This window comes from Culex pipiens, chromosome 1 (genome assembly GCF_016801865.2).
Source record: "Culex pipiens pallens isolate TS chromosome 1, TS_CPP_V2, whole genome shotgun sequence".
Classification (NCBI taxonomy): domain Eukaryota; kingdom Metazoa; phylum Arthropoda; class Insecta; order Diptera; family Culicidae; genus Culex; species Culex pipiens.
In genome coordinates, this window is record NC_068937.1 from 46075001 (window position 1) to 46090951 (window position 15951).

The window sequence follows — 15951 nt, forward strand, 5'->3', positions numbered from 1 at the left end:
AGCAGACAATTACAAAAATTTTGATATATATACATAAGGGGTTTGCTTATAAAAATCACAAGTTATCACGATTTTACGAAAAAAAGTTTTAAAAAAGTTGGTCGTCATCGATCATGGCCGTTCATGGTCACCCGCGACAGACACGGACGACGAAACAAAGAGAAACGCAAAAAGTAACTTTTTCAAAACTTTTTTTCGTAAAATCGCGATAACTTGTGATGTTTATAAGCAAACCCCTAATGTCTATATATCAAAATTTTTGTAATTGTCTGCTCTACAACTTTTTAGAACATTGTCACACTCTAAAAAATAACCCTGCAAAGTTAGAAAAAACACGAAATTTTAAAATGAAAAATTTTGTTCTAAATGAAAAAATGACCCTTCTGGGACAATGTAGATTCGAAAAGTACATTAAATTTCCCATAAAATGACATGTTCCAAAATTTTTTACAGTCGAGTAACGGAAAATGGGAGAATTTTGAAAACTTTTTTATTGTTTTTTTCGATGAAAAATACGTTTTTTCGGAATTCTGAGTACGTCATCAAATCGGGCGTCTAATTTTACATAAAAGTCCCTTTGATGCCAAATTTCTATCTCATCACCGTTTCAGGCTGCAAATTATTGAAAAACACCTCTTTTTTCGCATGTTCAAAAATGGAAGGGGTCGTACCGCCCCTCCGTCACGAGATATCAAAAAACGGACCTCGGATTCGTGATCAGGGACAAAAGTTACCCCTTAGGACAAAGTTTCACGCAAATCGAAGAGGGGTCGGGGCAACTTTTCCCGATTTCGTGTGAGTTGGTAGAGAATTACCCACCACAAAATTTAAACTTTATTTTTGATAGGGGTTTTCATTCTTAAAAAAAATCTTTTAGAATTGATTTTTTTTATCATGTTTCGACAGAATTCTCCTGAAATTGCATATAACTTGAAAACGGTGCATATTATCAAAAAAGTTGTAGAGTCATTTTCGATTGCAAATTGTAAAATTTGGGTTGAAACATTTGTTTTTTTTTTCGATTGCGACTAAAATATATTTTTTTATCAACATCAACCATCATCATCGACATCGCATAGTTTGGCAATCACTGTGAAAAATTGGTTGGAATTTTCATGGTATTTTCTTATTTTTATTTTGGCAAAAAACAAGCAAAAAACGTGAAATTGAGTTTAAGCACGCCCTCAGCTTATCATGCTCGCGCGCATCCTCGTACATTATAGTGCCGCGGTTTGAATCCCACAGGAGATCAAGTTTTTTTTTCACTCTCTGCGTTATCTACTTATTAAATTGAAACAAAATTTTACAAACAGTATTCAAGATCAATTCAATACTTTTTTTGATTCCAAATTGGGGTTAACTAGGGTAAAGCTTTATCCAAAACACGAAAAATAAACATAAACATAACAATAATCGGGGCAATCTTTGCCGTCGATAAATTCCCCTCCGCCCAAATAGAGCAATAAATTTAGCAATTGAGCAAAATTATCACCTCCTGGAAATCCGTGGGAAAATGCTCCAGCTCCCCGTGTAAACTGCTTACCTGTTGCGCCTGTTCGATTAGGGGGGGACTCCATTTACCTCAGTCGCTCAGTAACTAAATGTAATTTATGCCTCTCGACGACGAATCGTCGCAGCTCTAGTATGGGGCACATATTTGCTCTACCACGGAGAGAGAGCAACAACATTTAGCTTGGAAAAACGAAGAACATTACCATCCAGCAGCAGTATTTCACCGGGGAGGACAAAGAACAGCAAATATTCCACGCCTCGGAAGAAGAAGCAAAAGAAGAAGACTCAAGCCCGATTTGAGAACAATAAAACCGAACGACTATTTGTTTTCCAGATTATCATCATCATTCGACATCGCATTGTGTGGGCATCACTGTGAAAAAGTTGGTGGTATTTTTTGCAGTTTAAATTAACCTCATTTTGGCAAAAACCAAGCAAAAATCGAAATCAAATTTTAGCACGCTCACAGGCTATCCTGCTCGCGCGCACACTCCTAGCGTATAAGAACGCCTTGGTTCGAATCCCACCGCAGCAACTCAAGATTTTTATTTTCACTGTGTCAGTGGTGCCCTCCGGTCGGCGTTATTCGCGGGCGGGGGCCAAAAGGGACGGAAAATGATTGGAGTGTGAGAAAACGAGAAAAACAAATGTTGAAACTGCGGAAATAATTCTATATGATTGTGACGTCGCCGCCATCGTTATTGTGAATTGTGTGAAGCTGTCCGAGTGCGCGCGTGTGTGTGTGTTTGTGTCGTTGATCAACAATCTGAAATGAAAAGATTGGGAAGGAAAAGTCACTCGAGTTTGGCAGCCAAAGGGCACTTTGTCAAGCGGCCATTTTCAAGGGGGGTCGTGTCAGCTGAAATTTAATTTGTGGAGGAGACGGGAAAAAAATAAAAGAAATAAATTCAAAATTGCACTTAACCTACAACATTTCCTACACATTTCACATAATTGAAGAGTTCACGTACATAAAATTGCAGACTTGACCGTATCTTTTGCAAGGGGGTTTTTCCAAGCGAGGGGGGAAGCCACAACAAGTATATCGTCGTCTTGTCTGCCTCCTCCCCCTCCCAGCGTCTATTTATGGCCTCTGGCTCCGGAGATCCTCCGTTGGAGGGAAGAGTCCTTCTCGGATAGTCGTCACACGACAGGGTAATGGCGAAAAGAATGACCAAGAAGAGTGGCCCTCACTCCAAGCTGGGGGATCGTATAAATCTGGACTAATCTTTGGAAAAGGCTGAAAAATACTAAAGTCACTCCTTAAAAATAATAATTATACAAAGAAAAACATTTTTTTAACTTTTGAACATTTTCAAATAATAATTTAGCTCAATAGAGTACACTGCATCAAATAAGAAAATAAAGTGTTGGCCTGAGCCACACTTTCTCATGGTTGTGTCATCGAGAAAGACTGTAGAGAGTAGTGTACCAGCGAAAGGATATACCCAACTGTATAAGTAACACGGCGGTGGTAACGTCATATGGTGGGGATGTTATGACACACATCTACTAAGACACACGAGACAAGCTTCGTATGTGTGTTTGCGTGACAGTGTGTTTGTGTTTGAGGTGATATAATATGAGCCGAGGAGTGTCCGGTCAAAGTGGCGTGATAATTGGAGATAGAAACGAAACTCTTCTTATTGTAGACTGGTTTTTTCTTTAGTTAAGCTGAGAATTTTATTTTGTTTAAAAAAAAAGAAAAAAAGAGTTCCCAAAATCGTGAACAAGCGTTCATGAAAATGGGAACCTCGATCAAAGTGTTCAAATCCCATGGTACGATTTTGAAAAACGTACCATGAAATTTGAACACTTTGTTCGTGGTTCCCATTTTCATGAACGCTTGTTCACGATTTTGGAAACTCTTTTTTCTCCGTGTAATGCGTCCAATTTCTCCGGAACATTATAACCCAGAACATCACGTAATTTTTCCCCTAAAATTTTAAGCATCAAATCATGAAATGCTTCTAAAGTTGAAAGCTCTGAATGTATCATTCCCGGTCGGCCATTTAGCGGTCATGTTTGTTTTGGAAAAAACATTCAAATCTTGATTCAGAAAGCATAAATCAAAAAATAGTTTTCTTTGTGTTGTTTGTAGAAGCATTTTACATATAGGGATTTCTGGACGATGATTTCAGAATCATCATTGACAGTCATTTCCCCAAGAGTGACATCAGTTAAGACCTTAAGGGCATAGAAGGTGTCCTTCACTTTTGGAACAATTACTGTCAATGATGGTTCTGAATACAGGATACAGAAATAGTAAATTGCTACTAACTACTAACAATACAAAGAAAACCATTTTTGGATTGAAACATTCTGAATCAAGATTTGAATGTTTTTTTAAAACAAACATGGCCGCTAAATGGCCGATCTGGAATGATGCCTTCCAGAGCCTTAGGGGCAATAAAGAAATGCTCTAATTCATGGTAGCTCAAAGTTTTTGGAGCAAAAGAATAAAAAATATAAAAAAATTAATTAACAAGCCAATGTCCTAATATTTGAATGAAAAAAGTGTTTGAAAATGTATTTTACACAAGTTCAGTCGTTTTGCAATCATTAGCTTTCAAACAAACAAAATTTTACGAAAACTAGAATTTTATGGAAAAAAAAAACTTTTTGCGGTACTGTACACCGAAAATTTTCAAAAGTTTAAAAGTTTTTTGAATAAGCCTAAACATGCAAAAAATAATTCTAAACGCAGGGAAATGCATTTTAAATAGATTTGAAGATAGATTTAGTATTTATTACGTTTTTTCACCCAGGATTTTTCGAGCCGATTTTGAAGGAAGGGGAATTGGGTGCAAAAACTTTTAAAAATATTTGTACCGTCGTTACCATCAATTGTACTAGCTTTTAAATGACAATTTAAATTTACAGCAATTTTTTTTACCCCTGACATAAACTCAAAATAAAATTTGCAATGGCTTTTTCAAAATTTACATCTGTTCCATATTTTTTTGCAATTCCGTCGTGAAACTACTTATTTTTCCTGTCATTCTCGAGCGACGAAACGGCATGCTTTTCTGTACCAAACATAACCGAATGGAAAATTAATACCTTTTAATATCAGTGCTGAAAAATTCTACTTTTCAGCACTGAATTGGGTTTTGAAAAGTTGAACTTTTCAGCACTAGTACTGTAAAACGGGGTGACTTGGATAGCCGGGGTGACTTTGATAGGCTTGAGATTTTTCCGCAAAATGAAGAGTACAAATTTAATACTTACGGAATGGTATGAAATTATACTGACCGTGATAGAAAAGTGTTCAAAGTACCTCAAGAAGAACTTTTCATAAAATTTCAAAAGTGTAAAAAGTAGGTTAACTATAATTAAGAAATTTTGATAAGTAGCATTATTTGAATCTTCTCAAAGTTTCATGATTTTTTCAACAAAGATGATTTTGCATCGGAAAACGGAATGCATTTTCGGATTCTTTGGTAAATTTTACGCTACGAGAAAATAAAAAAAGTTTGTAAAAATAAATACATTGTGTTTTTGAAACATAATTTAAAAAAATCTCCACTTATAGAGATTTTCAGTTCAACAAATATCATGTGTGAAAACAAATGTGAAACTTTTGATCCGTGCTTCGAATAGAGTTTAAAATGCAATATACATCGATAATTCCTTACACAAAATTAGTTTTAACAAATTTCAGGCAAAATTTTAACTTTTTAGCAATTATACTTAAAATTTATATGTATTTTATTAAAAATCTTTTAAACTTAGTTAACTAAATATAAACATTGTTTTTTTTTTTGTTAAAAACTATATCAGCAACCTTAGTGATGATACATTTGACGTAAACATAAAGTTGAAACAACATAAATCTGATTTTTACAAGAAAAACTAAATCTATCAAAGTCACCCCGGAATTCAATTGAAGAATTTTTAACGTAATTATTTTTTTTTAAACACCACTGAAAAAAAAATAGTGCATGGACCTTGTGTGGCCTACCCCACATGTTTTGTTTTAAAAATAATAATCTTGAGAAAAACCTTACCAGTTGGAAAATATTCCAAAAATAAATTGAAATCCTATCAATGTCACGCCAGTTCACGGTATATGATTGAACATTTTTCAATAATTCTTAGTTTTGAACGGTAAATTCATTTAACACTAGAATTTTTGATATAAAATTTCATACAAAAAGCGTTTTTTGGAATTGAAAAAAATGGTGTAAGCAACTCGTTGCAAAAATGGATTATATCAGCACTCGGCGTAAATTTACGACTCTTGCTGAAAAAATAGCGAACAAAAAATTACTTAAAGTTTTTTTTACATCGTCCGTGTTATCGTCAGAAAAAATCAACGTTTCCCTTCGTTCAATCTCACAATCCCCCGCAAGATTTGTTATTTATCAAGCTCGTACAAATGCAGAACGAACGTTGGAAGCAACATTTTTCCCCTGACGCGCGACCATTTCCAATAACCATTTTCTTCGAATGGCCGCGCGCCATCATGGTCACATGATAATGTGTGTGTGTGTGTGTGTGTTCGCCAACTTGGCCCCAAACTGGAGGACATTCCGGGCTGGCAGCGTGCCAAAAATAATATTATGCGAAGTTAAGTCCACATTCCTCGAAGGATAATTTTGGCACCACTTTTCTGCTACTTTTGGTTTGTTGCGGTGGAAGGGGGAGGGGAGAACGGGGTAATATGTTTGTGTTTATCCACTCACACACACATGCTGATGAAGAAAACAAAGAGCTAATTGGAAAATCCCTTTTCGTTATGAAGTTGATGAGGGAAAAGAACTCAATGAGGATTATTTGATGTATTGACTCAATTTGGCAACACTGTATTATTGGATAATATTTGGCAGTTGAATTCGTTTTTTTTTTGTGTGCGCTCAGAAATCGATACGGTTTGTTGCTGAAAGTCACAAATGACAACACGAAAGTTTTAAACCAATTCTCTTTTTACATTGTCGTTATGGAATGAGTTCAGTTGAATAAATCCATCAGCTGATCATGCTGATCTGCATTTGTAACACCACATGGAATTTCAATCATTCAGCTCATTCAATCATCCTCCTTGACAGGTTAGGGGAGAAGTGTACATTTTAGGCATATTCAAGAAATAGTAATTTAAATTGATTTAAAAGAAATACTTTTTCTTGTTTTGACATTTCCGCGAAAAATCATAAAAAATTCAAATGTTTTTCGAACTTCTATAACCAGTCCAATCACCGCTATATGAATGGAACCAGATTGATACTATTTCATAGCATTGCACCGCTCTTGAATCGTTCTACCGGCCGATTGCGGAGCAGATTGCATTCCACACAACAAAAAACCGCACAATCTCCGGCACCAGGGAGGGGTAGTTCCCTCTGGTGCATGAAATGAAAAGCTAGAACTGGTACTTTGGGAACCTTTGTACTTGATTTTGGTGCCTTTTTAATGTTCTTTAAATGATTTTAAGGCAGAAATTGTATATTTTTGTTTTTTTTTGTATATTTTATCAGAAATTGGAAAAAAACACATGTTACCAATGTAGGTTAGTAATTTCAAATTTTCAGATGCAATTTGTTGTCTATCAAAATTTCAAATTATTTGAAATTAGCTGGAGAAAATATTAAACTATATTTGAGGGAAAAAACTAGAGCGTCCAATTTCCCGGGGTTACAAATTTACCGGCAAACGGGAATTTTTCAACCAATTTCCCGGTAAATCCCGGGAATTCTCGGGAAATTTTAAACTTATTGAAAATTGTTCTGATCTTGCCTCTGATTAATATTATGCAACAAAACTTTATAGGACAGCGACTTTAATGGTTAAAATAAGTTTGAAGATAAATTGATAGCTTGACTGCATGTAAAAATCATACAACAACAATTAAATGCATAATTTTTCAAATTTTATAAGCTCAAATCGTTTTGTTGAGAAGCTTTTTTTTATCAAAGTGGTAGCAGTAGTATCAGTAAAATGAATCCATACTTTACAATCATAAAATTTCTTTCAAGCTTGCCTCTGTGACTGTAAGTAATTTTTTAAACAAGTCATACTGCTTTCAGCTCTTGAATAAAATAGTTAAACTTAATAGTTTTCCTTGAAAATCTACCTTCTCGTGTTTGTTTTACTTCAAACAACTCAATGTTTTCAAATATTCGGAGCAAGTTTTTAAAATATGTTTGCAATTTTTGGGCAATTTTTAGGTTCATAGTTGGCTTTGGTTGAATGTTTTTTCATAGCACAAAAACATGATTTAAATAATTCGAATAAATAACATCATTCCACAATCAGTCTTCCATTTTTTCATATTTCACCCTCTAACGCCTATTTTTACACCGGTGCTCCATAATTCATTCACCGAAAATTTTAGTTTCTTGAGTACTATAAAATTTAATACTATAAAATTTAAATATCACAGCAAAAAATCCGATGGTAAAATCGCATGCAAAAGCATGCACATCACCTTTGTGAGCAAAAACATGTAATATTGTATGAGAAAACCTGTACACAAAAAGCATGTACCAAAGAAAAAAAATAGGTCTGCTCAACCCAAAAATAACATCAATCCGGCGAGAGTCATATTCAGATTACCAAATTCGCGCTCCAACCCTCTCGGCTATTTCGCCGCTATGTTAACCGATGTAGCTGTACACAGCTAAAAAAGTAGTAATCCAGCTGCGTGTAAAAGGCCTGGGTGTAAAATAAATATTGCATTATTTTATGCAATTTTATGTAATTTTACACCCTGAAATATGTAGCTCATCAGTATGGGAAACCTACTTGACCGAAATGTCAAGCTCATATATGCGTTTATCCTTACAGCTTTTCATCGGTCTGATGGCCGAGTGGGCCAGTCGTTACTGTTGGTGCTGGATTTGAATCCCGTCGGTTGCAACTTTTTTTTTGTGTTTGCAAAAATTTTACATGCAGTGTGTAATATTAAGTGTTTATTTTGACGAAGGTGATGTGCATGCTTTTGCATGCGATTTTACCATCGGAGTTTTTGCTGTGTAGGTTCCCCATACATTGTATGCAGTTAACACAGTATACGACGTACGGAAAACCTACTGTTACATTGGCATTGATCCATCCATTTTCACAGCGGCGAGATAGCCGTGTGGGTTAGGGCGCGGACTTGGCAATCTGAATATGACTCTCACTGGATATATGTTATTTTTGGGGTGAGCAGACTTGATTTTTTTTCTTCGTTACATGCTTTTTGTGTACATGTTTTCTCATAAAATATTACATGCGTTTGCTCACAAAGGTGATGTGCATGCTTTTGCATGCGATTTTACACAGGTTGTTTTTACGGTGTATAGTTATTAAACGAAATGAAATAGTTCTTCATGCACAAACCTATTTGCAGTATTTAATGATACCAATTCTATTTTCGTCTCGATTGATCATGGTAATCAAAAACGTAAAAAAAAACTTAATTTGGCTGGAAGGAGTTTTTTTTTAAATAAAATAAAACCAATTATTCTTTTAAAAGCTGTTGTAGTTGTAATTTTTTTTTTCATGAGGCTAGATCTGTTCCCAGATGCTTCAGAAATTAATATTCTCATAAAAAATCTTGATTAAAAAATTTCTGATCATCTGAATAATTCTATATCGACTTCCAAAAAGTTAAAAAAAAATAATTTCGTTTGAATTTCGCGAATTCCCGGGAAATTTACAAATTTCCCGGGCAACGGGAAATATATTTTTACGGGAAATCCCGGGATTTCCGGGATTTTTTTTCCCGATACGGGAAATTGGACGCTCTAGAAAAAAACTCAACATACTAGAAAAAACACGCCAAAATAAAAATAATCTCACGTGAAATTGGCTTAACTTTCCATTTTTTACTTTCATATGCATACAATTAAGTTTCGAATTAAATTTCAAGCCTAACATTAAATTTTTGGGAGCAACATGTATCACAAAATGCTAAGTACATTGTAACAGTCAAATTACTGTAAAAAAAATAAAATAACAAAAAGTACATGAAAATATCGGATTTTCTTATGTAATACGTTAAGTTAAAAACTCAAAAATGCTCTATTTATTAAAAAATAAACATCATTTAATTTATCCAAAATAGTAAACAATCGATTGTTTAAGTTTTTTTCAACAAAAAAAAAATGAAATGTCGATATCGCAGCAACAAATAGTCCGATTAAAATATGAAACATTCGTGAAATTTTCCGATCCTTCCGAAAACAATATTTTCAATTGTTTTTAATCAAGACTTACATTTCAAAAGGACGTAATATTAAATATTTTGCCCTTTTGAAATGATAAAAAAATTAAAATATTGTTTTCGTAAAGATCGGAAAATTTCACGAATGTTTCATATTTTAACATTGAAAATCGGACCATTTGTTGTCTCTATCGACACTTAAAAATGGTGAGTTGTTTGGGTCGTATCAACAATGTTCTAAAAAGCAAAATATAGAGAATTTTCTCAGTTTTTCAAATAAATTTTGTTCAAAAGTGGGCAAACATGGGCACTTATTTCTTAAAATGAATAACTTCGACTATTTCCAACAAAGTTACCTAAAAATGGCTATAACTTGAAACGGCGCATTTTATCAAAATTTCACTAAAGTACTCAAGACATGAATGCCACAAAAGTGGAAAAATGTCTATAATAACAAAAAAAAAAAAAAAAAAACTAAAGTACTTTTTGATTGCAAATTGCAAATTGAAAAGTTTTTGCGATCAATATTATAATTCTCTTAAAAATCAGAATTGATTCAAAAATTTATAACGATTTTTTTGCCCATTCTGAAAATTTCTGAAAAGTTGGCGTTTGATGTCTTCTAAAACATATCAAAAATTAAAAAATAGTAAAAATAGTGTTTTTTGCAAATCAAGTTTTAGTGACAAAAAGTGAAATAAAAAATCACCAATTTTTTTTAACCGTTCCTAATTTTTTTTAGTTTAGTCTTTATCCATACCTCCAACTTTGCCCAAGACACCAAATCGATAAAAAATCCTACAAAAAATACAGATTTTTGAATTTTCATTTATCATTTTTGTATGGACAGCTGCCAAATTTGTATGGAAAATTATATGGACAAACTAATGATGCAGAATGGCTTCTTTGGGCATACCGAAGGCACCAAAAAAGTTTCAGCCGGATTAAGGGGTTGCATACATGTAAATCGACAAAAAGGTCAGAGGTTGTTGTGAGCACACACTTATTTTTATTTAAAATCTGTTTTCAGGGCATCAAAATATACATTTTTATCTATGTATTATCAAAACAAATTAGAAGGCAATTGGTTGTATCATTGCCGAGATATAGCTATTTGAAGTTAGCAGTTTCAAAAAACGGGTGCCACGATATCTTAACACTGCCTTGACCAAATCGGCTCAAAATTTTGGTGAAGACTCGTTAAACCGATCCTGTGTGCATGACGAAGGCCGATTTTCAAAAAACTTATTTTAAAAAAAGATAAAAATATTTTTGTGTTTTTCATATAAAAAATTATCAATTTTTGATTTTTATATTTTTTTAAAAAGCAAAATTTCAAAATCGGGATTCGTCATGCACACGGGATATGTCTCCAGAGTCTTCACCCCGAATTTCAGCCAATTTGGTCCATCCCATATCGAGATATCGTGGCACCCGTAAATCAACTCGGTGTTTCGAGAAAAACGCTTAGAAAGTTTGACAGTCCGCTTTGCGCACGGCAAAATGTTGAGCTTAAAATCGTCTCTAACCTTCAAGAGTGATTGAAAATCATATTTTTAGTGGATTCAATAAATTTTCTGTAATATGAAATTTTGTGATTTTCTACATGTATGTAACCCCTTAAAAAATACAAAAAAAAAACTAATAACCGAAAAATCTGAGAATTGCTCAGTACTGAAAAATAGTTTTCAGCAACCAATTGAGTGCTGCAAAGTTCCAATTTTTAGCACTTGTATCGAAAAGTTCAATTTATCAATAATGTTTTGAAGTTTGACTTTATCTCAACGGCAAATAAAATTCAAACGTTCGACTGAAACTGCTCTTTTGAAAAAAAAAAAAAAAAATCTTAGTATCATATCTTGACGTACACAGTTTTACTTGTCCCTTCTGCAAAATCCCACCCCCACTTGACATGGAAATGCTGCTCCAAACGAGCATTTTGTTGTTATTATACCATGCAGAGCAGCGCAGATTGAATTGAATTTCATTTTCGGAACTTGCAGAGGAATCTGGAACGATACAGCTACGAAGAATTCGCAATAGCAAATAAAAAAAAACAAGCAGATGGAAACCGCAACTGACTTTGCCCAACGTTGCAATTTTCGGTTGCTACATATTGGATCAGATCAGGTAACAAAGCTGAATGTCGTATGATTAATTCTCTTTAAATCTTCAATTTTCTAAAGTTTTTGACGTGACTTTTTTTTATTTATAAGGATTTTTAACGACATTTTGATTTGTTTATCTCGACTAGATCACTTTGTAAACTTAAACTCTACACCGCGCGGTCACTGTTCAAACTCACTTAGCACAAACACTAATTTACACAGAACTCCAGGTGTTCTGTTCGGCTTAGTCACTTTCACTAAAATAGATTGCGGTCAAGAAAAAAAAAACACAAAATCACTCACAGGAAACACCACAACAACAACAGAAAAAAAAACTGCACCCAGCTGTCGCCGCCGCCACGTTGATTGTGATTGTTCTCCGACACACCTGAAAATTTGCTCACCTTGACGAACCAGGTTTAGCAAACTTCAGGCTGGCCAGAGACAATCTTGCTTTTTGCTTGTTATTTTTCGTCGTTTTCACTGAAAGGTGTTGTGCAGTGGTCCCACGTTGCATTTGGTTCTTTGTTTGCCGGCGTTTGAAGTGCGAGCAGTGGAATTTTGAGCGGAGGAAGCCTTTTTGTGTGTGTTGAACACGTGAACCACATTGGCCTCCCTTTTGAACCCTCCAGGCTGCCCGACTTTTGCACTGGTCCAACTAGCAGCTGCAACGCGATTTTGTTCCGGAGAACCGAGATTAACTAGTCCCTCTGTTTTTGGTCAGATTTTTGTACAAATTGGGGCAAGGAAAGTTTGATATTTTGTGTTTAAAATTGATTTAATTTTTTAATTCTACTGAAATTTATTTTTAAAACATTGAAATTTGCTCAAGAAAAATCCATAATCCTTCTTTTTTCGATTTTTTTTCCTTGTTCAGGAGGTCATTTTGAGCAACTTTTGCTCAACGAAAAACTTTACTTCTCTTGTGTTATGTTTTTCTTGTTTCATTTTTAATATTTAAATTTGCATTTATCTTGTTTAGTTCATGTTTGCTTTTGGTAGTATTTGAAATATTCTACCACCACCTATCATTTCATTTTGCTTATCTTTTTTTTTCATGTTTTTCAGCCACTTTTACAATGTTTTGTTTGTTTATCACATTTTCTGCTATAGAATGGCATTTTTATTATTTAAATTCTAAAACAGTACCGTAAACTGGGGTCAATCGGGACACATGGGGCGAATTGGGACAGCAGTTTTAACCATGTTGGAGCACAATATTTTGATTTTTCTGGTTGGTTTCGGTTAGAACAGACTCAGGCCAATAAAATGTGTACATCCATTTCCAAATTTAAAAGCTTTAAGTGCTCTAAAAACTGCCGTCCCTATTCAGACTGTAGTCCCGATTCACCCCAGATTACGGTACGTAAACGCAGAGTCTGGGACACTACAAAAATTACTGCATAATTCATTTTACTTAAAATATAGGAAATGTTAGTGAAAAACAGAGCCAACGTTGACCCCTAAAAATTACATTCTTTAGAACATTGGTAAAGTCACATAAAACATGTAAAACTTCTAATCCCAAAAATTTCTAAAATTTTAAAATTTCTTTTTTCCAATGCTTTTTAAAGATCAAAAATTGGTTGAAAACTGGATTTAAATATTTTTTCTTTAAAAATCAGGATCAAAAAAATAATGTTTGCTAAACATTTAAATTTTTATTGAAAACAGTTGTACAATCGAAAAAAATCACTTTTTGCAAATTTCGAATCATAGGATCACAGATTGAAAAAAGACATTGAGCTTCAAAAAGCAAATTGTTCTCTAAACTCATTAATATTTTGCCAATTCTTCACATCGTCATAACTGAAAAAAATGCTTAAAGAAATTTGTGATACTTTTGGTTTAAAAATTTAATAATTCTGGCTTGGAATTTAAAATATAAGTATTGTGAAATGTTTTATCTTTTATGTAACAAAATCTTTTCAGTAAATTTTCATCGAAATTTAAACTTAACACTAGCATTCTGAAAAATGATGTCCAGATGTCCTCCAAAAAAATAAATTTAGGTATTCTTTGGAAAAAAAAGTGAAAAGGTTTATTTGGAAAGGTCCTAAAAACATATGAAAGACAGTAGCTTATAGGTTATAGGCCCTTTAAAAAAAAAAGCTCTAGATTTGTACAAATTTAATAAAACGGCAACCAACTTATGAACTTATCTTGTTCCAACAAATTGATTGCTGAAATACTAGATCTAAATAAAATATTAGATCAATTTTCTTACAAAAAATAAATTTCAAGATATGTTTATGATACGTGATAGTAAGCTATGATGTCAAAATTATTAAAATTAGAACTCTGAAATACATCTTTTATGGCCAACTCATGATTTTAGACAAATTCATATCAATTTCTATTTGAATATTAAATGCAAATATCGATATGCATTTTTCATTTCTGCTAAAAACCATATCTTTCCCTGTTAGATTTTCACTAATTTATTTTTTGTTCCTGCTATATATATGTCTTTGAATTAAAAAGATGAAAGGAACAATTTCACTTGACTAAAAAATACAAAATTCGAATATTACAGCTTTGTGTTTATAGGGGTGGAATTTATTTTTTCCCAAAAATAATGATTGCTCTTATTTTATATCAGAAAAGCCGACGAATTAACAGATAAATGCAAACAATGCAGTATGTTGTCAAATTTTTACAGTAAAAGTCAACCTGTTTTTGTCGCTAAATAAAAAAATTAAAAATTTTCAACTTTAAGTAATCGCCTGGTTTTTGAAAACAGAATTCCAGAACTATACCTCTTTTTGATAAAATAAATTGTCAATACATTTTTTTTAAATTCTGTTTTTTAAAAGCAAGACACCTGGAAGATGCTGCACAACTCATTAATATTATCAACAAGATGAAATGAATTGAGGAAAATCTTTACTATCATGCATTATGTTGTTCAATAAAATTAATTATGTAGAGTAGTACGAGGCAAAGGTGCGCACCAGTCTTTTAAATACTTAATTTCAACCTAAAAAGCTCATATTTGGGGTTTCGACTTGTCTTAGAGTCAATTTGGTTATTTGGTCACTTTTGGGCAATTTTGATCTAATATTTGAAGTTTACAAAATAAGGTTTACAAAACTTCAGGTTCAAGAAATCTTTGAAATTATTTAACTAGTGTTTTGCCTAGTCAATTACCTTGCTAACCTAAAGATTTTTTGTAATTCCTCTTCTTCTTATTTTTAACCATCATTTTTCCTGAAAAGAAATTTGCGGGGCAAAGGTGCGCACTTAAATTTCCATACATTTTTGTATGAAACAATCTCAAACACATTGGATAACTTTTATTTCTGATAAAATTAATTCAAAATCACAAAACAAAGTATTTCTGCCAAAACAGGACCAAAAATATAACTTATGCGAAAAAAGGAAGGTTTTAACCCTAAAATGAAACTTTAGTCATATAAGTACTACTTAGTTTAAATTAGTAACTATACTATAAAATTATCATAATTTGGGGTAAAAACAACCCCCAATTGAAAAATTGCTGAAAAGTTAACTTTTACACAAAAATTAACCGAAAAATTACATTGCACCGCATAGTGCGCACCTTTGTTTGCCCCACATACGGGGCAAAGGTGGCATTTATTTTTTTAGAGCAATTCTGCCGTTCTACGCATAATTAACCCATGTTCAAAAAAGTGCAACTGAGAAAAAGGCGATTGAAATCAAATTAAAATTTTTCGACCGATTTCTGTGTTTCTACGCATAATTGTCCCGTGGATTCCTTATCGACCTATGTGTCCCTAATCGCCCCAGTTAGCAGTGCAACAGGTAAACAAGACATAATGCTTAGTAAAACTAATGATTCCGTGTAAGAAAATACTTTGTGGGACAATTATGCGTAGAAGTTTAACGATGGGACAAACAGACTTGGTGTTGTTTTTAATGAGTTTCCGAACAAAGTACCAGATTTTATGTGTTTTTCTTAAAGTACACATCAAACAAAACTTAAAAATGTAATAAAGTCAAAATCGTCCAAAACTGACATAGGACAATTATGCGTAGAACGGTAGAATTGCCTGGTTCTCGAGATGTCGCTTAGATTTGAGAAAAATCCTAGTACTACGAATCAAAAATATTATATGGTCACCAGCGACAGAACGATTACCATTAGGTGCGCACCTTTGCCCCACTCTACTCTATACTCTGATACATTGCTCTAACTAT

General features: G+C 33.4%; 1 protein-coding gene and 1 long non-coding RNA gene across 3 annotated transcripts in view; one reads left to right on the forward strand and one right to left on the reverse strand.

The window, feature by feature from the left end:
- LOC120417017 (chaoptin) overlaps nucleotides 1–15951 on the forward strand; it is a 171389-nt gene that overhangs the window by 25741 nt on the left and 129697 nt on the right. The gene's annotated exons all lie outside the window — the stretch shown is intronic.
- LOC120417019 (uncharacterized) overlaps nucleotides 1018–15951 on the reverse strand; it is a 39599-nt gene continuing 24665 nt past the window's right edge. Inside the window, exon 3 of the long non-coding RNA XR_008211726.1 lies at nucleotides 1018–2278. This is a non-coding gene — a long non-coding RNA (uncharacterized LOC120417019). The remainder of the gene's footprint in view (nucleotides 2279–15951) is intronic.